This window comes from Malania oleifera, chromosome 5 (assembly GCF_029873635.1).
Source record: "Malania oleifera isolate guangnan ecotype guangnan chromosome 5, ASM2987363v1, whole genome shotgun sequence".
NCBI classification, from domain to species: domain Eukaryota; kingdom Viridiplantae; phylum Streptophyta; class Magnoliopsida; order Santalales; family Ximeniaceae; genus Malania; species Malania oleifera.
The window spans coordinates 42,621,486-42,649,203 of record NC_080421.1 but is presented as its reverse complement, the minus strand read 5'-3'; positions in this window follow the sequence as shown (position 1 = coordinate 42,649,203).

Sequence of the window (27,718 nt, the reverse complement as noted above, 5' to 3'; positions counted from 1 at the left end):
AGACAGTCCCTTATATAGAGGTCTGAGACCTTAAAGCTTACATGCTAAGCAAACATCGAGAACGACATAAAGTAAACATGATAAAGACTTAAAGCTGGATGATGACATAAAGCAAAGTGGGTGAAGACTTTTGTCGCATCGATTGGCTACTGACAAAAACGACTTAAGTACTGACAACAAACATAATTAAAAGGTGACAACACATGGGCGGCTGCATTTGTGCGGGAGTGACCCACCACCTTTAATTATGCAACAACTTTTGACATTAAGCCGACAAACTCTGACTTACATGCAAACTTATTACACAAGCAGACATAGGACGGCCCACCATTGTGGACTTTAGGAGATAATAATACATAAAGTAGCCTGCCATTATGAACTTCGGTGAGATGGCGAGAGGTTGAGGTTGATGTAATCTTCATCCGTGATTTCTCCATGGATCGGATGGTTGTACGTCTTCTGCTTCCAGGGATTGTCTTCATCTTCATCTGTTTCCATAGGATCTACATCAGGAGGGTCCTTGTCAGGTGGCTTGTCAGGTGACTTGGGAGCAGGAATCTCGTCTGGAATGGCGTTGATGAGTTCAGAACAGAACTTCAGGTCATTCATTTCACAGAGGTGGTTCAGCAATGAAGGCTTGTATCTTGGCACTCCACACACTGCACCACCATCCCCATGGCCTACACCACCAACCCCTATATACAGCCACCATCTTTGCAGCCTTATGGCTCCCCTACATGACCCAACATCTCTCCCCAACTGCAAGCCTCCATGGCCACCTTCCCTCTTCTTTGGCCTCGTCCACCAGCTCCGACCACACAGCAAGCAGCCATAACAGCTTTCACACGCAGCCCCTTTCTCTCCAGATGAGCTACCAACTCTGTCATCATCTCTCACTTTCACTTTGTCGCTGGTGGTATCACCGCCGCCCTCACGATCTCCAGATCCCAGCTTCAACATCACAACCATCATCGCCTCCTGCCACGACCATAATCGCGACGTCATAGCTACCCCAACTCCTACCACACCTCACAGCCTTAGCCTCTCTCAACCTCTCAGCAACCACCATATCACCACAGTAAGGTGACACCAGCAACATCTGCTACAAACACACACACACACACCAAGACATGTAGCAAAACACACATAGGCACCACCCCACTTCCCATATGCAAGCACAACCAAACACACTAAAAAATAATAAAAAATAAATAATATGCATCACTTCCCACCTGCACACACACCAACTCCCGCACTACTAATTTACACACTCACTTCACAGCCTGCACACACACCTACACACACACCAACTCATGCACACTTTTACACACACACTCACTTCACTGCACACACACTTGTACACACACTAATTCACGCATTGCTAGTTTACACACACACACTCACCTCACAGCCTGCATACACACTTAAACGCACCCTATGCATGCACTAGAACACACACTAGCACACACTAACTCACGCACCACAGGGAGAGTAATGTGCGTTGACTTGATGGTCTTGACCGGATCTTAAACAGGTTGACCCTCCCCCTTTGGCCAGTTTTCTCCCTAATCGGTTGGATCCTCTAAACTAGTATGAAACCAGTTTAATCTTTTATTTTATTTTATATTTAAACTTTTGAAAACCCATTAAAGTTCATTAAAATTTTAGAAAAAAAAATCACAAAAAATTCAGAATACTTAGTAGAAAATTTCAAAAATATTTTTTTAGGACTTGATTTTCATTTTTTTTTCTTAATTGTCTTTTTTTTATCTTAAAAACTCAGGAAAATGTTAAAAATATTTTAAAAATTCACCAAAAATCTAGAAAAATTAGAAAACATGTTTTTGCGGTCCAAAAAATTATTTTCATACCGAATAAATCCAAAAACCTCCCGAAATAGTATTTTCTACTTAGAAAAACTCTACAAAATTTCAAAATCCTGGGAGTGTATTTTTGCACTATTTTCTCGATCTTTCGATCCCGAGGATTGCAATAGGAGACATTAAGCTCTTCAGAGTATAGCATGCCCTGATTCTAAGGGAATATCTATATGGTATTTTATTTTGCACATTTTCTTCATGCTTTTTAGTGAAAAAAAATAAGAAGGCTTATTAGATTTATTTTAGGATAATTTTCAATTAATTAGGTACCATTTGTAAGAATGGGCACATAGGAGGTGATGATACATTCCCCTCGCGTAACTGAACTCCCAACCCCGAATCTGGTAACGCAGACTGATTTTACCCTTAATTGGGTAGTAATCAAGTGTTCTAACAATACGTTAAAGGGTTAGTGGGAACTCCATACACATTGTTTTCCACGAAAATCACATTTTTAAAATCCATACACTTCATTTATCTTTTGAGTCTGGGAACGTCGTGACACAGCTTATAATTGCAAAAGTATTAACAGCCTACAATTTATAATATTTATATAGGTGTGAGTTATAGTTTTTATGTGAAAGTTATTTATAGTAAAATATTAAATGTATTTTATTTTGTAGTAATTCGTGTAAATGGGGCAAAGTAAACTCTCCATCGAGGGCTTGCTAAGTAAAGCGAGTGCCCTGATAGGTTTTAGTTGTAGCCACGCCCAAGCTAAATGGGTAATGTTACAAAATGTATCAGAGCAAAGGGGCGTTACATGTTATGGGCTTATAATCTCCCCAATCCTCGGGAACTTTTGCTTTTAAATGATGTTGCATGTGTGAATACAATCTATAAGTGTTTTAACAGTTGTTGTCGTTTAACAAAAGATTATATTTTGCATATACTAAAACTCATGTTGCCACACACTGATAATAATTTATTCCATCCTTATTGAGAAGTGTCTCACCCCATCAAACAACTTATTTTTCAAGACCGTCTCATGATCGAGCCTAGCGAGCTCTAGAGTGGGGTGATAGTATAACTTAGAGTGAGTGGTCATAGAACTCAAATGTATTTTGTTTATTTTATTTTTAGGTTATATAATATGGATAGAAGGATACATCTTTTTGGGTTGTATAAATTAGTACTCTAGTATTTTATTTGAGGAAGTTTAATTATATTTCGCTGCTTGGAAGATATTTATGGTATCAAAGATAGGTGAATGGAACACATAACACCCTGGGCCCCACTTGGCGGGTTCTAGGTGTTACAACAACTCTCCCTATTCGACCTCTCTACGATCATATATCTCTTCTTAATCTCAAATTTTCCTTTAGATCCACGATTCTCTGCATTCAAACTTACTTATAATGTCTAGAAGAAAGAGTTTTTCTTGAAAAACTCGAACAACAAGCCAAGATGATACTGAGTTCATCCAACGATGGCTGATGACAACAGGGGCCAAGAAGATCTATAATAAGCACTTTAGGTCTCTTGATCCTATTCTTTTTAAGATACTTAATGTTTCGTTTATGCAAAAACACTTCCTAAAAAATTCTTCGTTGTTTCTCAGACATAGGTTTGGATAGGTTTTTGTCTTATCAACCCTAAGGGGTATACCCAAACCTAGAGCATCTCTTCTATGCAAACTTAGGAAAGTAGGGCGAAATCTACACCACTCAAATAATGTCCAAAAACTTTTCACTCACCACTAGCACCATTATTGAATGGTTCAACCTTGATAGAGGATATTTTGAGTGTCCTAAAATTGGACCTTCTTGGATAATGGAATATGATTTTACCCCTCAAGCCTTTCTTCCACTCGTCCAAATTGAGGCAAAAAATAATTTGGGGCATTCCCCATTGTACAAACAGTTAACCCTTGAGGCAAAAATAATCCACCTACTCATCACATACAACATCCTTCCTAGAACTGGTTCTAAAGATCACGTGTCTTACTAAGACTATTTTATGATGTGGTGTATATATACTGGAAGGCATCTTGATCTTCCCTCTTCTTCTTAAAATGGATGATCACCAAGGAAGAAACTCGAAGAGTCATTGTCCCTTAAAGAGGGGCTCTAAACCTTATTTTTGAACATCTTCGCGTCGCTCGTACATCAACCATATTTGCTAGATGAAAACCCTCTGATAAATTATCATCTACCACTATAAAAAAAAAAAATGGGAATTGGCTAGCATACTTGGTTAGATCCCTAAAAATCGTCCACCTCCACGAGATGATGTAAATGTGCACATGGAGGAGGAAAGGGAATATGCATGTAGGGATGATCCATCTCATGTGGAGCCACTTGCTCCAACTAGTACTACTAATGCTCCTGAAGGGGCTACATATGCTCCTCCTAACTAGTATCAAGATCTTCGTCGGCATATGGATTTCTGATTCAACACTATGCAACAAAACATCCACTCTAACTTTAGATCCTTCAATAAGAGACTTGAATGGCTTGAAACAAAATTGGGTGGTGCTACCTCTTCCAAAGGAAAAGCACCTATGAACTCAAGCTTAAGTGAAGGTGACGAGGAAGAGGATGATGAAGATGACAAGGAGGATGAGAGCTCATCCAATGGAGATCCTATTAATGAGGATTAGAAGAGGGAGTGTTAGCTTTTTAGAAAGAGAGATTTTTGTAGCTAATTGTAATCTAATTGTACTTTTTTTTGTTTATGTTTTGAAAACAACTTGCTTATGTATGTATATTTACAACTCTTAATATATAAGAGTTGGTTTAAGACAACTATGTTGTTTGTAATGGTAATATTGATTATTGGTATTGAATGTTGGTTGCCAAATGATTGTGCTTGCTGGCTAATGCATGTTGGTAGCCTTATGTAGATTGAATCATGTATGGTTGTGTCATGATGCTAATTTTTTTTGTTTAAGCCTTTTGCTGATGTCAAAAGGGGGAGAATAATAAGAAAAATGAAATACTTATATACTTTTGAATTTCAAGTCAAAATGGGAAGATTATGAAAAGATAGAATAAATTTTTTGAAAGTTAATCAAAATTGAGCTTAAACTTAAAAATTGAGCTTAAACTTCTATAAATTTTATATATAAAAAATTGGTCTTAATCTCAATATGCCCAACATGCCTTACATTGCTTATCTTATGTTTATGCATATTGTGAGGGGGAAGCCATATCAAGGCTACCTCATTTTACTCCTTATTTGTCATAATCAAAAAAGGGGAGATTGTTGGCCTAACAAGGCTTAATCTCATTTTGATAATGACAAAACAAGGCATCTAATAGTGCTATTAAGTGTGTATACAAGTATTACAGCATATAAGCACAATGAAAGATGTAAAATGGAACGCCATGGAGCACACAAGTAAATGAAAGATGACTATTGACATTAGGCTTGGATGAAGACCAAGCTTAAGGAAATGAAGACCTAGATAGGTTGTTATATGTATTGTACAATAGGAATTCATGTAAGTACATCTCATGTTAATTTTTGTTACAAAGCTCTTAGGTTATTTATTTGGACCCTAGATACCATTTAAATTTTAAAAAAATATTTTTTACAAAGTTCAAGTGTTATTTCAAAAGATTAAAATCATTTTTGGAATAAAAATATATAAAGGAATTTGAATTTCAGGATGTTTGGGCGCCTGAGGCATAATGCTCAGTCGATCGAATGCAGAAGTCTAAACAATTAGTTTGGCATCACGGAGTTCAGGTGACCGAACCTTAGGTTCAGTCGACCAAATGGCTACTGCCATTTTTAAATTCCAGATAGAGTTGGTTCGGACGATCGAACCTCAGGTTTAGTCGACCGAATGGCTACTTCCAATTTTGAAATTTTTTATTTAAATTGGTTTGAGCGACCAATCATTCAGTTTAGTCGACGGAAGCACTGCGATAAGTTTTGCAAAAAGTAGAAAATCTTTTCGATTCTCAAATATTATGTTACCAAAACATGCACAATGGCTATAATTTAAACCTACACATAAATAGCTAACCCTAAATTTGTTTTGGACACGATTTTATATGATTTACACTGATCAATTGTGATTTGTGTTGTTCTTACTGAAAACCTAATCTGAGTTTGTTCTTTTAAACACAAAACTTTAGAAATCCATAATACCTTAGCCTAGCTCTTCGAGTTTCATAGCAAACATCTCCTAAAAGTGTATTAGAGTGCTTATTGTGCACGAATCTACTCTGTTTAGAGAGTTGTCATTGTACAAATAAGTTCTTAATTGTTTGAGTAAACTGACAACTCTGGGATTGAGTTGTTGACAAGAGAAAGAGTGTTTTCGCTTGAGAGGCTTCTTTGCCTACTGAAGGAGAAAGGTGTCTCCACCTTTTAAAGGACGAATAGTAAATCCTCATTGTGGGTTACTTGAGGCAAGGACGGAGGCACGGTTGCCGAACCTTATAAAAAATCTAGTGTCACTCTCTACCTTAACTTTTTATCTTTCTAAGCATATTTACTTTGATTTGTATCTATTGTAAATGCTATGAATATTTTTATTGATGAAATCTACAGTAGTTATGAATATCATATTGATTTAATCTACTCAGAATTTTATGTGATTGGTTTATCACTTACTCAAGTTATAGCATAAATTATTTTGTGGCTAAGCATATTTTTATTAATATTGTTCTATTGTGATTATTTTCAATATTGTGTAGTTGGTTACATATTGAAATTTTAACTTAGACTCTTTAGTATTTAAGAATATATATAAGTTGATAAAATTATCTATTAAGAATACTACTGTTGTTAAGAAGTTAAAGCACTTATAAAATCATAACATTTAAAATTGATTAAGCTTCCGTAATAAATTTTAAAAATACCCAATTCACCCCCTCTTGGGATCACAACTTGACTTTCATAAGGGACTTGTGACATATACTTACATTCCTTATATGAATTAGGAGATAAAATCCACTCAGTTTGAAGCGATGAGCAAGCGAAGTGCTAGCTAGTTTTGATTGCTTAGACATGCTAAAACTTTGTACTACCTTATTCAAATATCGTATCTTCTTTGCTTCACCAAGACCTTTCATCTCAAACTCTTGATTGAACTAACTTTTCAGTTTGTTGATTTCTTCCCTATTCTTTGAAACTATCAACATATCATCAACATACAAGAGTAAATATATAAAAGATCCATTTTATAGTCTGCAAAAATAAGTACAATGATCATGTTTATTTCTAATGTACTTATGACCAATCATAAACTAATGAAATAATTTGTACCACTATCTTGGAGAATATTTTAAACCATACAATGATTTTTCCCAATTTGTATACCTAATTTTCCTTTTTAGCAACCTTAAACCATGTAACTAAGTCATTTAAATCTCCATTTCCAAATCACCATGTAAAAATGCAATTTTTACATCAAGCTAAACTAGTTTAAGGTCAATTTGTGCTACCAAAGGCAACAAAATTCGAAATGGAATGATGTTTAACAACTGAATAAAATACCTTATTATAATCAATACCTTCCTTCTATGTGTAGCCCTTAGCTACCAATCTTGCTTTGAAGCGAACATTATTTGCATCTAGAAATCTTTTTTTCTTTACATAAACCTATTTGCAACCAACTGCTTTCTTACCTTTGGGCAGTTGGGCTAGCTCCAAAGTTTGATTCTAATGAAGGGACTGCATTTCTTCATTCATCGCTTTTTTCTATTTGTCTGATTCAGATTTCCTCACTGCTTCCTTGAAAGTGCAAGGAACATCATTATTTGCAATTGGAAGTGCATAGGCGACTATGTCAACATATCGAGTAGGTTTTCAAATTTCTCTTGGCCTCTGAGAAACAATTGATTCTTATTGTTGTGAAGATTTTTAGATTTAAATCTCCTCTTCTTGTACACTATTACGCACTGTAACTGGAGAGTTACATCATGTAGCCTCATTTCTTATTGGGTTTCCCAAAATTGTCTCAACCTCCACCTATTGTTGAGTACTATTGATCTTTTCTTCAACTAGTGATGTAGAGACCTGAAGAATTATAAAAATGAAGTAAAAAAAAAAGAAAGGACAAAAAATGATTTTCAAAAGGGACTCAGCAGGGTCTCATCGACGAATGCAGAGCGCTTGTCGACAAGAAGCCTTCTTGGGCTCATCGACGTGGTCTCGTGTCTCGTCAATGAGAACTTACCGAGAGGGGTTTATCAGAGCCTAAATTTCATCGACGAGGGTTACTAGTTCATCAACAAACTTCCTTCATGGACTCGTCGACAAGGTGACGTGTCTCATTGATGAATCCACATATTAGAAATACTCCAACCTCAAGATTTCATCAAAACTTTCATGCAGACATTCTCTCTCTCTCTCTCTCTCTCTCTCTCTCTCTCTCTCTCTCTCTCTCTCTCTCTCTCTCTCTCTCTCTCTCTCTCTCTTTCTAAATCATCTCCTCTACCTTATCTCTTCATTTTCGGCTTCGATTCTCGCCGGTTTGAAGATCGAAAGCAGTCACGCTACTCTTGGGAAGATTCTCTACAAGTCTGCTAGAGTAGATTGTTGGTTAGGCCAACTTGGGCACCATCCCAAAATTGAGATAAGAGATTTAAGGGTATCATGAGTTGTTTGGAGTATTTGAAATGTAGATAGTATTATAATGAAATTGTTGTCGGATATGAGTTAATTGATTTGGTAAAAATGTGATTTTTAGGCTTTTGAGTTGGGAACACTGAGGATCGTCAAAATTGGGTGTTGTTGTGAGTATCTCAGTAAGCCAGGTAAGGGGAATAAATTATAGCAGTATTTTATAGAAATTATAGGTTGAAAAATATATGAAAATGCTATATGATATTTTACCTAAAATTTATTTATAATATAAATATCAAATGAAATTTATGTGGTATATGAATTATGTTGGAAAATGTTTAAACTGGGATAAATGAATTATCCTGTGAAATATGTGATATTGAAATGTGTTATGATATGAGAGTTGAATTGTGGGAAAATAATGAAAGTGAAATATGTAAGAAATGTATTTTCTGAGAAAATAAGGAAATATGAAATATGTGAATGTGTTTTGAGAAATACTGAATATTTTTTAAAGGAGATATTTATATGATAAAATGTGGTGAAATGAATCATGAACTGATGAAGTATTATTGAAATGATAAATGTGTTGAGAATACTGATTTTGAAATGTGTACATTGCAATGCAAAATTCTGCAATATGAATATGAGGAATGTGAACACGTGAAACATGATGATAAGAAATGTGAATATGGGAATGAAAATATTGCAATGTTAATTCTACAATATGAAAATGTGAAATATGATTATGGGAAATGTAAATATGTGAAATGTGAATATTGCACCGTTAATTCTGCAATATGAATACTAAATTGTGAGAAATGAAATGTGGAATTCTGTACGGGGAATACAGACATGTGATGGATGAAATGCCAATACCACATATTGATTGTTGGTATGTGGCAGTAAAAACCCTCATGGATGAATATGGAAACCCTAATGATGGGTAATGATATTGAGAGCATAGTACCGTTGCTAGTGGAGTAGTGCAACCACACGGGCTCATGGAACGTGTGGCGTGACAATAGGCTGAGCCATATAGTAGAGTTGTTGTGCCCCCTGAGTCTAGATTGGCGCTTTGGCCGACTAGTCGTACTACAAATATGAGATATGTGATGATATTTGACCTGACTGGGTTGGTCAGACGTGATCAGGTCTAGTCTTCGGGCTACACAACCCTATTCATGGGAGGAAGCATGACGTGGAGCGAGATCCTCAGGACAGCCATGAGTACAGACACGAATACTTCAATATGGTGACACTTATAAGCTAGATATAGAAATGGAAATGAAAAGGGAATGGAAAATGATAATGAAAATGGAATTTTGAAATGAAATGAGAATGGAAATGAACATGGAAATGGGAACAAAAATGAAATGGGAAATGAATAGCGTGAGTTAATAAATAATTAAAGTGAAGTAAAACACACCACCTGAGGGCTTGCTGAGTAAGGTGAGTGCTCTGATAATATTAGTTGTGGCTAAACCCGAGTTAATTGAGCTAGGCTGCAAACGATATCAGGGCAGAGGGAAGCTGCTTGTATGGGCAAGTAAGTTTCCCTATTCTCAGGAACTTCGCTGGTAAATTTTGGTTATATTGAATGATTTTGGAAATGAAAGTAAAAGCTTTTGAAACCTTATCTTGTATATTTGTATGATGATAAATGTGAAAAGATGTATTTTCTCAGAAAACACTAACACTAGTATGCTTATATGTTATGATATAATGAATCTTATATTGTCACACATTGTAGATAATTTATTTTGTCTTATTGAGATGTGTCTCACCCAATCAATTAAATATTTTAGGAAATTGAGATAGACTCGATGATAGAGCTTTGAGATAAAGGGGAGAAGATACCCTAAGTAGCTGGGGTGAGTATTTTGAGCTAGGGAGGTTTGGTTTCCCTAAAGATTTTGTATTAAACTTGTATTTATGGATGGTTTTGTACTCTGGTATGTGTATTCGCTATGGGATGTGTATGTTGACTTTTTGACTCTATCTCCTGTTTTGATTATGAAAAACCACAGTATCTCATATGTGTGCTAAGTGTATGAATAGGTGTATGTTTCTAAGCACGGTCTACAGATAAGAGGTGGAAGCCGTAAGAGCGGCGTATTCCATAAAATTGCAAAGGAGTCGCGCATGAAGATCGATTTATATTTCAAGTTGAATTATGCTTTTATATTTATCATTTGGGTCTGTAATCTTATATGGTCTATGATAATTAATGTATTTCATGCTTGATAGGATTGATAAGCTCAAATGACCATAGGAATCCAAATGACCTTAAGGCACCCTTCGGTCGACCGACACCAGATTTTAGGGGTTAACTCACAAAGACCATAGATTGCCTTTAGGACCCTAAATATTGCATAGAAATGTCCCTTATAGTCTTGAAAATAAACATTATATAAATAGGGAAAATTTAATAAAGGGAATAATACCAAAATGCCCAAGGATGGCAAGTTTGGTCGACCAAACACAGTTACACTAAGATCTTCGGTCGATCGAACCCCCATCGGGTCAACATGTTGACCGCTCAATTGACTGACTAGAAACATATAGGCAAGCCCTGTTCGACCGCACCTCCCCTGGTCAACAAGTTGACCACTTGGTCAACTGACTAGAAAATGAACTTTAATGCTCTTGTCGACTAAACATCCTCGGGAGAAGCCTCAACCGCCCAATCAACCGAACCACCGAGTTCAAATTGACCCAGTCTATCAAACCACGAAGAATTGGAAAATTGTCTTTGAACCCCTTAAGTCCTATCGACCATCTTCCTAGTTCAAAATACACTCGGTCGACCGAACCTAGCCACTTGGTCAATCAAACCTTAATTTTGGTTGACCGGTGCTCTCGAGTTGGCGAGAATTAACGAGGTTAAAAATGCGGTTAAATTTTATTAACCTCACTTAAACTTTTTTCAAAATGACCAATATGTCCCCAACTGCTATAATTCTTCTCATTTCTATATATAGCCTTTCATTTTCAAAAATTAAGTGGTGATTAGGGTTTTAGATTAGCAAAAAATTCTCTGAAAATTTTACTGGACAAAATCTTCCCTCCTTCCACATTTTTCATACTCAAAGTCATATACTCTTCCATTGATCATTCTATTGCAAAATCCTTTTGAGAAAGAGTATCTTGAGTTATTCCATATAGTTCCTACGTGCTTATACTCTCATATAAGTGTATTGATTTTTTATTTTAGTGAGAGTAAGCCTAGAGGTCTTCCCATTGATTTAATTCATAAATTCATTTGTGGGAAACCTTCTTAAGTTTGTGAGTATTTGCATTCTCATTGCAAGACTCAAAAGCTTGTCTTGCGTTGTGAAGAAAAATATTTTTGACAAAGCTTGTTTTACAAAAAAATCTCTTGTGGTTGAACTTTTGAAAATCTTGTTTGAGATATTTGATTGAGCTATTGAAATCTTTTAACTATATTTGTGGTTGATTATTATATGTATATTGTTTCAAAGATAGATTGCCAACACATACACTCTCACACTTTGATTGTCTATTGACATAATACTGAGAGTAGATACACATATCTACACTGAACTTATAGTTCTCATTGTGTTTGAGGTGCATTGATTAATAATTTGTGTGTAACGGTACAAATATGCTTGTATTAGAAGCATATTTGGTTGTACACAAAAATTTTTATTTCATTATTGTATTCCAAACAAGGGCCTAAAAAGGGAGACTAACCTTAGTAAATAATCCCGGATTGGCTTAGACCCGATTAGGAAAGTTAGATGCACCATCCTGGTAAGGTGTAGGTTGAGGTCAGCCCTGTTAATTGACCTGGTTGTAACTAGTGCCACTCCACCCGTTAAGTGAGCCATTAATGGAATCCTCGGGCTTGCGAGCTATAGGTGGGGTCATAGGTAATATTGGCTGAATCCCAATAACATATTGTGTGTGCATGTTATGTTTTCGTAATTTATTTATTGCACGTGTAAGTTATATTATGAATGTCGCGCATGATTTAATTTCCACACGTTTTATTTATCTGTGTGTTTGGAACTGTATAAACAGACCCTAGGTTGCGAATATACTACTGTTAGATTAGCTAAACCTAGGAATAAATTTTAAAATTCTAATTCACCCCCCTCTTGGGAATACACCAAAGCCAACAATTGGTATCAGAGCCTCATTACACTAGGCTTAACAGCTTTTGTAAAAGATCGCAATGGCTCTCATTGGTGTATCCCCATTCGGAGAAGGACAGTCACCAACTAGTCCTCTGTTGTTTTGTGGTGTATTACACCAGCTGAAAAATTAGAATGAGTGTATTTATAAAATCCATGAGTTAGAGGGCTTGGCAAGTGATTGTCAAAGGAATTTGTATGCCTGTAAATGAAAAGGATATTACTTCGATGCATGCAAATTCATATGTCATGGAATTATTATATTGTGCTTTAAATTCTAACATGTTTCTTAAGATCATGGCATGTAGAAGTGCACAGGAAATCTGGGATGAACTTGAAAGAAAATATGGAGAATCTCGGGAGAATGAAACCACCACTCAGGAAGTGGTAAATGACGAGGTTAGTGCATTAACAGAACAGGAGGTATATGATTCTATCTCTGCCTCTATTGATGATTCTTGTGCTGAATGTTGTAATGTGTCTTATGTTGAATCATCTGTTGATAATTCTGTTAATTATGCATATGATGATTCTTATGCTAAATGTTGTAATATATTATGGGATGAATCATCTGTTGTATTTTATGATAGTCCTGTTGAACAAGCTTGCAATGATTCATATAATTAGTATGATATATCTTATGATGAATCATGTGATGAACTAAATGTTAAAAGCATGCCCTCGTATGAAGAACTAGAAAAGACTTCATTTAAATTTCATAAGTTTCTAGTTAGATTATCTAAATAAGAAATTGTGGTGAGAAACGAAAATAAAAGATTGGCAAAACAATTAAGAGATTTGAAAAGTTATTATGTCATCTTAGAAAAGAGAAAAATTAAGAAAATATTGAAAATGATCTGCTTAGAAGAAGAAATGGATGATTATTCTAGAGCTACACTCAAAGTTTTAAATTCAAAGAATAATCATTATAAATCCTTAAAAATTAAAAAGAAAAACCTTTTCAAAAACGATTTAGACTTATCATATGATTCCCACTCTCATGCCCCAACAAGTAATCATAAGTGTTGTAAGCATAATCTTTCATGTATTTACAAAACTTGCTTACATTGTAAAACAAAAGGGCATAGTCAATTTAATTGTCTATTTAAGAGTGCCCGAGACCTAAACAAGGAAATGATATGGGTGATTATGAAGGTAAACCCCTTAGGACATAAGGAAGACCGGAGATAACCTATTTATTTTATGCTTCCTTAGATCTTAAGATTAGGTTTAAGAGTTGTGACGACTATAGGATCAGGAAGTGGTGTGTGCCTAAAATTCCAAATCTTAGTATATACATTCACTATACACTATATTAAATACTAAGAATCTTAAATAATTAAGCCAAAAATATGAAAACATCGGTTATAGCATACTTGATGAAATCCACTTCCAAATGGACAAGGCTTTCTTGCTTGGTAAATAATTCTAAATGGTTAACTCATGCTTAATGATAAAACATCTTAAGTTAAGCAATTGTTATCCATTGCATAGAGATGAGCTTTAGGGGTCCATTATATTCTATATATCTTTAACCCTAATCTCATTAATCAAAATTGAGTCATCACTCTAGGTATAAGTACCAATAATCATAAATTTCATATCTATCTGGTGCTGTAAAAAGTCATCCTCCTTGTAATCAAAATTAGAGGCATCCACTAAGGGATTGCTTCCTTTGAGTTCAAAATAAAAATCCTCTATTTTTGGTTCACCATCTCCTCCATAGGAAATCAAATCTTTACCAACCAAGATCACATTCGGTAAAGTTTTCATCCTATTCCATGGTTCGTATCCTTACTCAAAATAGTGATCATACTTTAAGGATACTTCCAATCACCAAAGAGCTATGTTCAAAAATTCATATTCTCCACATTGCTCTTTGCCAAAATAAGTTAGGACATATTCTTTAGAATGTTTATCTTATACAATGTCCTATTACTACATAAATACTTTTCCGAGCTTACAAAGAGATTAAAACATTAAGAGTATTTATTCTAACGTGTTTCATAAGCTCTTAAACTTTAAGCTAAACCCATTAGAGCTTATATCCTTAGAGATAAGTTGAATGGAAAATATGATTGCACTAGGTCTCAATCTAGGTGAATGCATAAAAATCATGTAGGCCTATGCATGTGTATTTTTAGATCAAAAGCCATTCTAACTTGTGCCTCTCACATTTTTGAAGATCATAAGAAAAGAGGCAAATATAGGCTTAGAACTCTCAAAGAAATATTCATTGTGGCTTATTGGTCCAATAAGCCTAAGAACTCAAAGCCAAGCTAAAATCATTGAAAATAATATAACTCTTGGTTATTAAACTTAAATATGAAAGAAAGGCATAAAATGAGTTGAATGCAAAACTTAGGGGGAGCATTTATCTTTCATGGTTATAAATTGAAATGCTCTCTTGATATCATACCTTTTACGCTCATTAGCCTTTATGAATTAAGTATTGTAGTCTACTATCCATCATTTAATAAATGGTTAAAATTTCTTTGATGGATAGTTTATGTATTTTCTTAACACAATCTACTATTGAGTTGTATTGAATATCTTGAGTTGATTATACTACTGGATTACATGCTTGTGTTGAAAGCCTCCTACATGGCGAATGCAATTGATAAGAATTGCATGCTAGTAGTGGATATAGGTTCTCGTGTGCCTTGAACTGAAATATAAATTGCTTGATTAAACCAATCAAGTATAGGTTTTATGGAAAAATGTCTGATTTACAGATGGCATGCTGCCGAAATTTAGACAAAAATTTTCTCGACTTAAAACCATGTACATAGATGATTATGATAAAATTAATGTTAAAATATTTTTGAAATGATGAGTGAAAACTCAAATAGATAATTAAACATCATCCTAGCATAATCATCAAACGTTTAGAAAGGCTTAGATCCATCCCTATAGGAAGCGCATAAATGATCCATATGCATCACTTTCGTCTACTAAATTATTGAGGCTCTTATGAAATCCCTGAACATTATATCATGCACTTGAAGTTTTATGGTTTGATATGGAATGTTCTTCGGTTATGAACATTATTGCATGCCTTAATATATATCTTCTGATGCATCTATGGTCTATAGGGGCAACTATACTGATAAGGATAAATATAATTGATTAATAATCAGTGTTGGCCTTTCAAGGTTTATTACTCCATTTTGAAGCTAACAAACAAGTAGGATTTAACATGCTTCGACTGAGTGTGTGTTTTCTCAGGAATCCATATTGAAGGTACTCATATAGCATGAATCAAAGTCTGATAGTATGGATCAAAGTCTGAAGAACATAAAAGCATAATGATTAAAGAAGATCAACATGAGAGCTCAAAGTTCAGATTATTCTGAGAGATCAGAGATTAGCAACAAAGAAAGTTCAGAGCAAAGAAAAATTTTTAAGAACTTAGGACAAGTCTTTGTAAGTACTTTAAGTTTATTCAAGTATAAAGTTTTCATTTTAAAGCTCATTAGGCAAAAAAACTTAGAAACCTTAAGATAATACCTTGGAACATGTTTTCAAAGTTAAAATAAATTTATATTCCAAATAACAATGAGAGAGAAATCAAAAAGTGACTAGAAAAGAAAATCATTCAGTTGACAAACGACTATGTGTTAATAGATAGACGACTGACTAAATTAATAAGGCTTAAAATTGAAACATAGAAGTCTGACAGATGACTGTCAAGGCTCCCACAGATGACTTTCAGTGAAAAGTGAGAAGTCTGTGAAAGTTTCACCAGACGACTGTCCACCTTATATGTTACTAAAGCCTCAAAATTACACATGGGCAGACGACTGTCATCATATGGACAGATGACTGTCACCTTATATTCTGATGACAGACGACTACCACTCTAGGGACAGACGACTGTCACCTTTCTACCTATGATTCTTACCGTTATATTAAATGGATAGACAACTGTCAGGACTTCACAGTCGTCTGCCTCGCGGCAATTTTCTTTTTTCCAACGGATCTAATTTTTGAAATTCAAATATATGGAAACTCAAATAAGTTTAATATATGGAAACAAGTTTGAGTATCCTTTGGGGAACAAGCAAAGAGGTTTTATACATCTATATATACCCCTAAAGACACATTGATTTAATAACCAAGATCATTAAGAACTTACAATCTGCTGTCATTCTCTCTCTCACTCTGAAATTCTGAAAGTGTTTCACATTGCTCTCATCCTTGCTCGAAATTAAAAGAAGTTCTTGCTGAATTTCACTATGTTTGATCATTGAGTTGCTAATTCTTTCATTGAAAGATACCCACGGTGATAAATTTATAAGAGCTTCATTCTAAAATTCATATTATGAATTTACTAATGTGCATTAGTGTTTTAAACTTGTACTAATCAACTCTTTGAGGAGCAAGTTCTTGTACGTATTGTTTTTCAATCTTTGTAACAGGGCTTGTTGACAATTTGAGTAGTTGAATCGTTGGACCAAACAAGGAGAGATTGTTTGGAGAAGGTGGGCTCTAGCCTCACCCAAGGAGTGCTTGTAATTGGTTTTGTTCCGACTGATAAAGGAACGGTAATAGTGAATCCTTTGGCAGTTTGGCCAAGGGCGAGGACGTAGGTTGTGTTGAAGCCAAACTTCATAAAAATCCTTGTGTTCTTCTTTCTCTACTCTACTCTTTATTTTTCATGGATATAATCTGCGTGGTTGCTTTAAATTTAAATCCTAAATGTTTGGTTGTTAAATAGACCGGAAGGTAATTCATTTTGGATAAATCAGCATTGATTGCGGAAACCAAAAGGGACTACGTTGGTTGATTATCCTTGGCCTATTAATTTAAAAGTTTATTTAAAAACTGAACATTGGGAAGAAAAATAATTATGATACAGGGCTTAAACTGAGTGCAGCAAATTTTCACATATATTGTTACTTAAATTGAGAATTTGATCTTGTTGTGATTGATTGTTATTGTTTTTAAGATTTGCAACTTAAAAGAATTAATTCTAAAGGAAATTTTTTAAAAAAACTAATTCACCCCCCCCCCCTTCTTGGGAAGCTATTCCTAATTTCAATTAGTATCAGAGCCTAGTTATAGTAATTCCTAACAAGAAACTATAAAAAGATCGAATGACAAATATAGGAGTAGCACCCTTCGGTGAAGGCCAATCCTCAACTCGTCCACCAATTTTTTTGTTGACATAATTATACGTTTTGGAAAAAGAGAATGCAAATTTATCTCCAACACATAGATTGGAAAGCATAGGAAGTAGTTATGGATGGAGACCCCATTCCCACTAAAATAGTTGATGGAAAACATATTCCAAAAGAAAAAAGGGATATGATCGATTCATACTATAAAATGCTACAAATCAATTCAAGCGCTATAAATGTTTTATACTGTGCCTTAAAATGCTAACGAATTTAATAGGGTCATGGCATGCAAGATAGCTAAAGAAATATGGGACAAATTAGAAGTGACATATGAAGGAACTATTGATGTTAGAGACAATAGAATAGACATGTTAACATGCGAATATGAAGCATTCAAGATGAATTCTGATGAAACAATATCAAGTATGTACACCAGATTTACCCACATAATAAACTCCCTAAGTGCCTTAGGGAAAACCTATACTACCTACGAAATGATCAGAAAAAATCCTAAGAGGTCTTCCCTCAATATGGAAACCAAAGGCTACAGTTATCACTGAAGGTAGAAACCTTAAGACTACCTCATTAGATGAACTCATAGGTTCACTTCTTACCTATGAAATGGCCTTAAGAGAAATGAATCCTGAACCAAAGCATAAAAGATCTATTGCACTAAAAGCGTCTAGCCACAGCTCTAGTGAATAGGAAAGTGAGACAAGTGACTTAGATCAAGATGAATTAGTATTCATCACTAAGAGACTAGGCAAGTTCTATAGAAGAAATAAAAGATTTCCTAGGAAGTTCAATAAAAAGAAACCTGAAAAAGGAGAGGCAAGTAGGAAGGAAAATAAAAGTAAGAATGGACCTCTAATATGTTATCATTGCAAGAAACCAAAGCATATCAAACCAGATTGTCCGTTGCTCAAGAAAGACAAGAACAAAAAGAAGGAAGCTATGAAAGCTACATGGGATGATTCAAGATTTAGCGAGACAGAAAATGAATCAAGCGGACAAGAGATGGCAAACATATGTTTCATGGCGAATGAAGAAGAGGTAAACTCCTACTATTCCTTTACAAAATCTCACAATGAGTCGTGTGATGAGTCATGTGACAGCATGCCTTTCTATAAGGAATTGCAAGCTGAGTTGTTTTCTTTGCATAAGATATTCATAAAAATTTTTAAGAGAAATATAACTTTGAAAGATCAAAATAAAGAACTAGTGAAGTAACTTGAATCATTCAAAGCTATTGAAGAAGAAAAAAATTCTTGTATTAAGAAGTTGGAAGAAGAAATAAATATAGCAACTCAAGAGTTAGGCAAAACTCATAAAGATAATTTGAATAAAAGGGATCTAGAAGTGAATGAACTCAAAAAGGTAGTAGAGGATAAATAAAAAATTATCTATAACTTTTACCAAAGGAAAAGAAAACTTTGAAAAGATGATTGGACAGCAAAGGCTTCATGGGAACAAAGAAGGTATAGGTTATAATGGTAAAGCAAATAAAAGGAACAAAAAGCTATACATGGGATACTTTGTTAAGGAAGCTAAGTATTATGCTAGCATTTCATCAAACAACAAACAAGAACACACCACTTGCTATATGTGCAAGACTAAAGGTCATGTAATGTTTATTTGCCCATTAAAAAGAAAGTATGTTAAACTTCAAGGAGAATGAAAAGTCAATAATGGAACTAACAACAAAACAAAGAAAGTCAAAAGAATTTGAGTTCCAAAGACTAACACAAAAAAAATCCTCCATTGTAGGTATGCTTTAGGACAACACCGTCAACGGATAGGTACTTGGACAACAAGTGCTCAAGGCATATGACCGGTGACAAGACCAAGTTCACTGCATTAAAACAAAAGGATGGAGGATACATCACCTTCGGCGATAATGCCAAAGGTAAAATCATTGGCATCGGTAAAATTGGTAAAGAACCTTCACTCACTATAAATAATGTGCTATTAGAGAAAGATTAAAACATAACCTTTTAATTATTAGTCAACTAAGTGATAAAGGGTTCGAAATAATCTTTAAGAAAGAAAAATGTGTTATTCAAAATCCTAAGAACAATGAAACCTTGTTTATAGCTCATAGGTTAAACAATGTCTATTGTATAAATTTTGAGAACTTAGTAAATCAGAATGTAACTTGTTTGGCAGCAATGAATGAAATAAGTTGGCTATGGCATAGGAAACTAGGACATGCTAGCATGGACCTATTATCCAAATTATCAAAGAAAAATATTGTCAAAGGACTATCTAATACAAAATTCATAAAAGACAAGATATGTGATGCATGCCAAAAGGGAAAGCAAGTTAAAACAAGTTTCAAAAAGAAAAAATACATATCTACAAAAAGACCCCTAGAATTGTTGCATCTAGACTTATTTGGTCCAACTAGAACCTCAAGTCTAGGAGGAAAATAATATGCTTTTGTAATAGTGGATGATTATTCAAGATTCACTTGGGTATTATTTCTAACAAACAAATATGAAGCTTATGACATGCTTATTACATTATGTAAGAAATTACAAAATGAAAAGAGCTATAATATAACAAACTTTATGAGTGATCAAGGTAGGGAATTTAAAAACAAAAATGTTGAAAAATTCTATAATGAATATGGAATTAACCATAATTTTTCTGCACCTAGGACTCCACAACAAAATGGAGTTGTAGAAAGAAAAAATAGAACTCTACAAGAAATGGCAAGAACAATGTTAAATGAAAATAATCTACTAAAATACTTTTGGGCAGAAGCTATAAATACAACATGCTACATTGTAAATAGGGTATCAATAAGATCAAAAATAGACAAAACACCATATGAACTTTGGAAAGGAAGAAAACCTAATATTTCCTACTTTCATGTATTCGGATGCAAATGTTTTATCCTTAATACTAAAAATGATCTAGGAAAATTTGATGCAAAATCTGATGAAGGTATCTTTCTAGGGTACTCTATAAATAGTAAAGCTTATAGGGTTTATAATAAAAGAACCTTTACTGTTATGGAATCAATGCACATAACATTTGATGAATCAAACAATCATGACAATAAAAATGAGAATGATGAAAAAGAAGATACTCCACAAAAAGAAGAAGATCTTGAAATAAAAGAAGAAATCAATAATGATGCTCCAAATGAAAACCTTATATAAAATCTGAAGCTTCCTGAAGAATGGAAATATGATAAAAATCACCCAAAAGAACAAATTCTTGGTGAAACATCAAAAGGAATAACCACTAGAGCCTCATTAAAGAATATCTGCAACCATTATGTTTTTTTATCTCAAGATGAACTCAAAAATATTGAATAAACCTTAAATGATGATTCTTGTATCATAGCTATGCAGGAGGAATTAAATCAATTTGAAAGAAGTCAAGTATGGAAACTTATACCTAAACCCAAAGACAAGTCAATTATAGGAACTAAATGGGTATTTAGAAATAAAAAGGATGAAACTGGAGTAGTTGTAAGAAATAAAGCTAGGCTTGTAGCACAAGGTTACAATCAAGAAGAAGGCATTAATTATGAAGAAACCTTTGCCCCTGTAGCAAGAATGGAAGCAATAAGGATGCTTCTTGCCTATGCAGCCTATAAAGACTTCAAATTATACCAAATGGATGTAAAAAGTGCATTTCTAAATGGCTATATTAATGAAGAAGTTTATGTTAAACAACCTCCAGGTTTTGAAGACTCTAAAAATCCAAATCATGTATTTAAGCTAACTAAGGCCCTATATGGATTGAAACAAGCTCCTAGAGCTTGGTATAATAAGTTGAGCAAATTTCTACTCCAAAATAATTTTTCAAGAGGAAAGATAGATAGCACTTTATTTATAAAAACCAAAGATAATAATATGCTTATAGTTCAAATTTATGTTGATGATATTATATTTGGAGCTACTCATGAAGATTTGTGTAATGAATTTGCTAAAACTATGCAGAGAGAGTTTGAAATGAGCATGATGGGAGAATTAAATTACATTCTAGGTTTGCAAATCAAACAAGCTAAAAATGGAACTTTCACAAATTAAACTAAGTATATTAAAGACATGTTAAAGAAGTTTGATATGGAAGAAAGTAAACCTATAGGAACTCCCATGAGCACTTCAACTAATCTAGATAGGGATGAAAAAGGGAAACAAGTTGATACCAAACATTATCGAGGTATGCTAGGAAGTTCACTTTACTTAACAGCAAGTAGACCAGATATAATGTTTAGTGTGTGTATGTGTGCTAGGTTCCAATTAGCTCCTAAGGAATCACATCAAACAGCAGTAAAACGAATCCTTAGGTATTTATTAGGCACACTTGATTTAGGGTTATGGTATCCAAAAGGGACTGATTTCGAAATGATGAGTTATTCATATGCAGATTATGCAGAATGCAAAATAGATAGAAAAAGCACTAGTGGGACATGCCACTTTTTAGGACACTCATTAGTTTCATGGTTTTCAAAGAAACAAAATTCTGTAGCATTATCTACAGCTGAAGTAGAATACATAGTAGCTGGAAGCTGTTGTGCTCAAATTTTATACATGAAACAACAATTAAGGACTTCAAAATTCAATACCAAACAATCCCCATAAAATGCGATAATACAAGTGCGATAAATATTTCAAAGAATCCGGTATCACATTCAAGAACTAAACATATTGATATACGTCATCACTTTTTAAGAGATAATGTAGACAAGAAAGAAATAGTTCTTGAATTTGTAAATACTCATGCTCAATTAGCTGATATATTTACCAAACCATTAGCTGAGGATCAATTTATATTTATTCGAAGAGAATTAGGCATGTTACATATAAAAGAAGTTAATTAAAAAAGGGAAGAAACTGAGTTTGGTCAGGACAAACGACTGCCAGGGAGCTGACAGACGACTAGCAGGCTACTGTTTGTGTAAAAGACAGTAAACAGACGACTGCCAGTGAGCTCACAGTCGACTGGCAGGCTACTATCTGTGGACAGACGACTTTCCAATTAGAGACAAACGACTGTCTCGCGGAGGGTTATGTATTTTTCACTTAAAAACATGATTTTTAAACCCTACAGACAACTGACCATTCGTCTTCCTTCCTCTAAAACATTTTCCCTTCTCTTTCCTTTCAGTTCTTTCTCTCCCAAGCTTCACAAAACGATTATCCATCATACCCTACTTCATACAAATCTAGGGTTTCTACTTATCAAAATGGTTCATACCAAAACTATGGGAAAGAAGGACAAAGCTTCTTCATCTTCTTCAAAGCCTACAAGCAACGATGACATAGAAAAATGGATGGTCTCTTCACACGTGAAATTGTTGCATCAGAATCACCTATCTGCTATTGAACCTATGGTCTGTAAGATTTTAGATGTTACTTTCTTTGAAGAAAATTTTCCTGATATTAGAAATGTTCAAAGCTATAGGATGGGAGAAGTTTATCCTTCATCAAGTAAAAGGGTATTATCCAGATCAGATTAAGATTTTTTACTCTAACTTGGTTAAGAAGGAAGATGGCATTACTTCTGAAATTTATGGTCAAAGGATTACACTTACCCCACACTCATTACGCAAAATTCTTCATATCAAGCATGGGAATTTTGAGTGTACGTGAGTTGAGAAGCATTGGACCATGGAATAAGGATTTACACCACAAGAATTTCTGCCTCTTATGATGAATGATGCACCTGTGTATTTTGGACATCCTCCACCATACAAGCAGCTTAATCTTCAGGCACAAAGTCTGCATAAGATCATTGCATACAACATAATTTCGAGGTCTGAATCCTCTGATCACGTTTCATATTTTGATTGTTTTGTTATGTGGTGCTTACTCAAAGGGAAGAAACTAGGCTTATCCAGTATCATACTAAAGTGGATGGTAATGAAGCTTGAATCACCTAGAATTGGGTTTCTATACAGTGGTATTCTTTCCTTAATCTTTGCCCATTTCAATTCCTCTCTCCAGCTTCAAAAATAGTAAAAAGAACTCATTATCATGTTTTCTCATCTACTACATTGAAACAAATGGGTTACAAAAAGTATACCAAGGGTTGGATGTTCCGAGGCAATAGACCGACAAGACCTGCACCTGAGGCAAGGAGTCCAGCTCCTGAAGAAGCTGATATACCACCTTGGTTTGTTCCATTTTATCAGAATTATACTAGCTTCAATTCCAAAATGAGAGAAAACTTTTCTTCTCTTCAAGATAAACTCTCCACCATTGATGACAAGTATACCTCATTAGACACTCGAATTGCTAAGATAGAACATCATGTCACTAACCATGACACTGATTCAGATAATGAGGATAGTAAAAATTCTGATGAGGAAGAAGTTGAATCTGAAGAAGGTGAAGGAGAAGAAGAAGAAAAAGAAGCAAAAGAAGATGCAGGAGATGATAAAGTAGAAACTGAAGAAGACAGTGACACTAATTCTGACATATAGACTTATGTTGGTGTTTTTGCTCTTTTGTATGCTTATATTCTGGATGTATTTTGTTTTTTTTGTACAAAAAGGGAAAATGTGTAAGCTAAATACTATGAGTCTTTATATGTATTCTAACTTTGAAACTCTGAACTTTTGCAATGTTTTGTTATCATTTTGAAGTATTATAAGTTCTAATATTAATGATAATTTTGAAAACTTTGCAAGTTCTAATTTGAGTATGCTGATTGACAGGGGGAGTATTATGAGTTATCACTTGAGCATAATTCTTAATCAATTGATGTTAATACATTAATACTGGTGTCACACATACTCAAATTGATATTTGCCCTTGATCATTATATACTCAAATTATATTTTTTGATTGATGTCTAAGGGGGAGAAGTGTTTAGTAAAAATTTTTCTTGAACTTGAAATGAGCATGAATGATATTGATGAAATTTTTATTGATGAAATGAGCATGAGTGATATTGATGAAATTTTTATTGATTCTAATGAATTTTTTTTTAAGATGAAGCTTATTGAAAGGGGGAGTCTTTTTAAAGAACACTCAAAATTTTTTGCTTCTTGTTTGTCATCATAAAAAAAAGGGGGGGGGGGGAGATTGTTGGCCTTACAAGGTTTAATACTTCATTTTGATGCTAACAAACAAGTAGGATTTAACATGCTTCAGTTGAGTGTGTGTTTTCTCAGGAATCCATATTGAAGGTACTCATATAGCATGAATCAAAGTCTAATAGTATGGATCAAAGTCTGAAGAACATAAAAGCATGATGATTAAAGAAGATCAACATGAGAGCTCAAAGTTCAGATTATTCTGAGAGATCAGAGATTAGCAACAAAGAAAGTTCAGAGCAAGGAAGAATTTTTGAGAACGTAGGACAAGTCTTTGTAAGTACTTTAAGTTTATTCAAGTATGAAGTTTTCATTTGAAGCTCATTAGGCAAAAAGACTTAGAAACCTTAAGATAATACCTTGGAACATGTTTTCAAAGTTAAAACAAATTATATTCCAAGTAACAATGAGAGAGAAATCAAAAAGTGACTAGAAAAGAAAATCATTTAGTTGACAGACGACTATGTATTAATAGATAGACGACTGACTAAATTAATAAGGCTTAACATTGAAACAAAGAAGTATGACATACGACTGTCAAGGCTCCCACGGACAACTGTTAGTGAAAAGTGAGAAGTCTGTGAAAGTTTCACCAAACGACTGTCCACCTTATATGTTACTGAAAGGCTCAAAATTACACATGGATAGACAACTGTCATCATATGGACAGACGACTGTCACCTTATATTCTGATGACAGACGACTACCACTCAAAGGACAGACGACTACCACCTTTCTGCCTATGATTCTTACCGTTATATTAAATGGACAGACGACTGTTAGGACTTCACAGTCGTCTGCCTCGCAGCAATTTTCTATTTTCCAACGGATCTAATTTTTGAAATTCAAATATTTGGAAACTCAAATAAGTTTAATATATGGAAACAAGTCTGAGTATCCTTTGGGGAACAAGCAAAGAGGTTTTATACATCTATAAATACCCCTAAAGACACATTGATTTAATAATTAAGAACTCAAAATCTTCTGTCATTCTCTCTCTTACTCTAAAATTCTGAAAGTGCTTCACATTGCTCTCATCCTTGCTCAAAATTAAGAGAAGTTCTTGCTGAATTTCACTGTGTTTGATCATTGAGTTGTTGATTCTTTCATTGAATGATACCCACGGTGATAAATTTCTAAGAGCTTCATTCTAAAATTCATATTATGAATTTACTGAAGTGCATTAGTGTTATAAACTTATACTAATCAGCTCATTGAGGAGCAAGTTCTTGTACGTATTGTTTTTCTATCTTTGTAATTGGGCTTGTTGACGATTTGAGTAGTTGAATCGTTGGACCAAACAAGGGGAGATTGTTTGGAGAAGGCAGGCTCTAGTCTTACCCAAGGAGTGCTTGTAATTGGTTTTGTTCCGACTAATAAAGGAACGGTAATAGTGAATCCTTTGGCGGTTTGGCCAAGGGCGAGGACGTAGGTTGTGTTGAAGTCGAACCTCGTAAAATTTCTTGTGTTCTTCTTTCTCTACTCTACTCTTTATTTTTCAAGAATATAATCTGCATGGCTGCTTTAAATTTAAATATTGAATGTTTAGTTGTTAAATAGACCAGAAGGTAATTCATTTTTGATAAATCAGCATTGATTGCGGAAACCGAAAGGGACTATGTTGGTTGATTATCCTTGACCTATTAATCTGAAAATTTATTTAAAAACTGAACATTGGGAAGAAAAATAATTATGATACGGGGCTTAAACTGAGTGCAGCAAATTTTCACATATATTGTTACTTAAATTGAGAATTTGATCTTGTCGTGATTGATTGTTATTGTTTTTAAGATTTGCAACTTAAAAGATTTCCCCCCTCTTGGGAAGCTATTCCTAATTTCAATTGGTATCAGAGCCCAGTTATAGCAAAACCTAACAAGTAGCCATATAAAGATCTAAATGGCACAAATAGGAGTAGCTCCCTTTGGTGAGGGTCAATCCTAAACTAGGCCACCTATTTTTTTTGTAATAAATTACACCTTCTGGAAGCAACGAATGAGAATCTATCTTCAAACAATGGACTAGAAGACATGGAACGTTGTAACAAATGGAAATCTAATCTCCACTAAACTAGTTGATGGAAAAAAGGTACCTAAAGAAAATAAAGAACTAAACGATTCAGATTATAAAATGTTGCAAATTAACTCAAGTGCAATAAATGCATTATATTGTGCACTTGATGCAAATAAATTCAATAGAGTAATGGCATGTAAAACAGTCAAAGAGATTTGGGATAAATTGGAAGTAACTTATGAAGGCACGATAGATGTTAGGGAAAGTAGAATCGATATGTTAACCAGTGAATATGAAGCTTTTAGGATGAACTCCGATAAAAGTATAACAAGCATGTACACTAGGTTCACTCATATCATAAACTCATTAAGTGCCTTAGGAAAAACTTATTCCACCCATAAGATGATCCATAAAATTCTAAGAGCACTTCCACCTATTTGGGAACCAAAAGCCACAGCCATTACGGAAGGAAGAGATCTTAAAACAACTTCCTTAGATGAACTCATAAGATCTCTTCTAACCTATGAAATGATGTTGAAAGAAAGAAGCACTGAAAACAAAAATAAGAAGTCTATAACTCTAAAAGCTTTGAAAGAATATTCAAGTGAGGAAGATAACGAATCTAGTGAATTAGAAGATAAGGAATTAGCACTCATAACTAAAAGACTTGGAAAATTCTTAAGGAGAAACAAAAAATTCACTAGAAAATTTAATGGATCAAAAGCTGAAAAAGGAGAAAGTAATAAAAAAGAATACAAAAAAAAAAAATGATCCTCCCACTTGCTATCATTGTAAAAAGGTCAGGCACATCAAACCAGAATGCCCACAACTCAAGAAGGACAAGAAGAAAAAGAAGTTTGCAATGAAGGCAACTTGGGATGACACTAGTTCGAGTGAATCGGAAAGTGAACCAAGTGATTAAGAAATAGCAAACATGTGCTTCATGGTGCATAACGA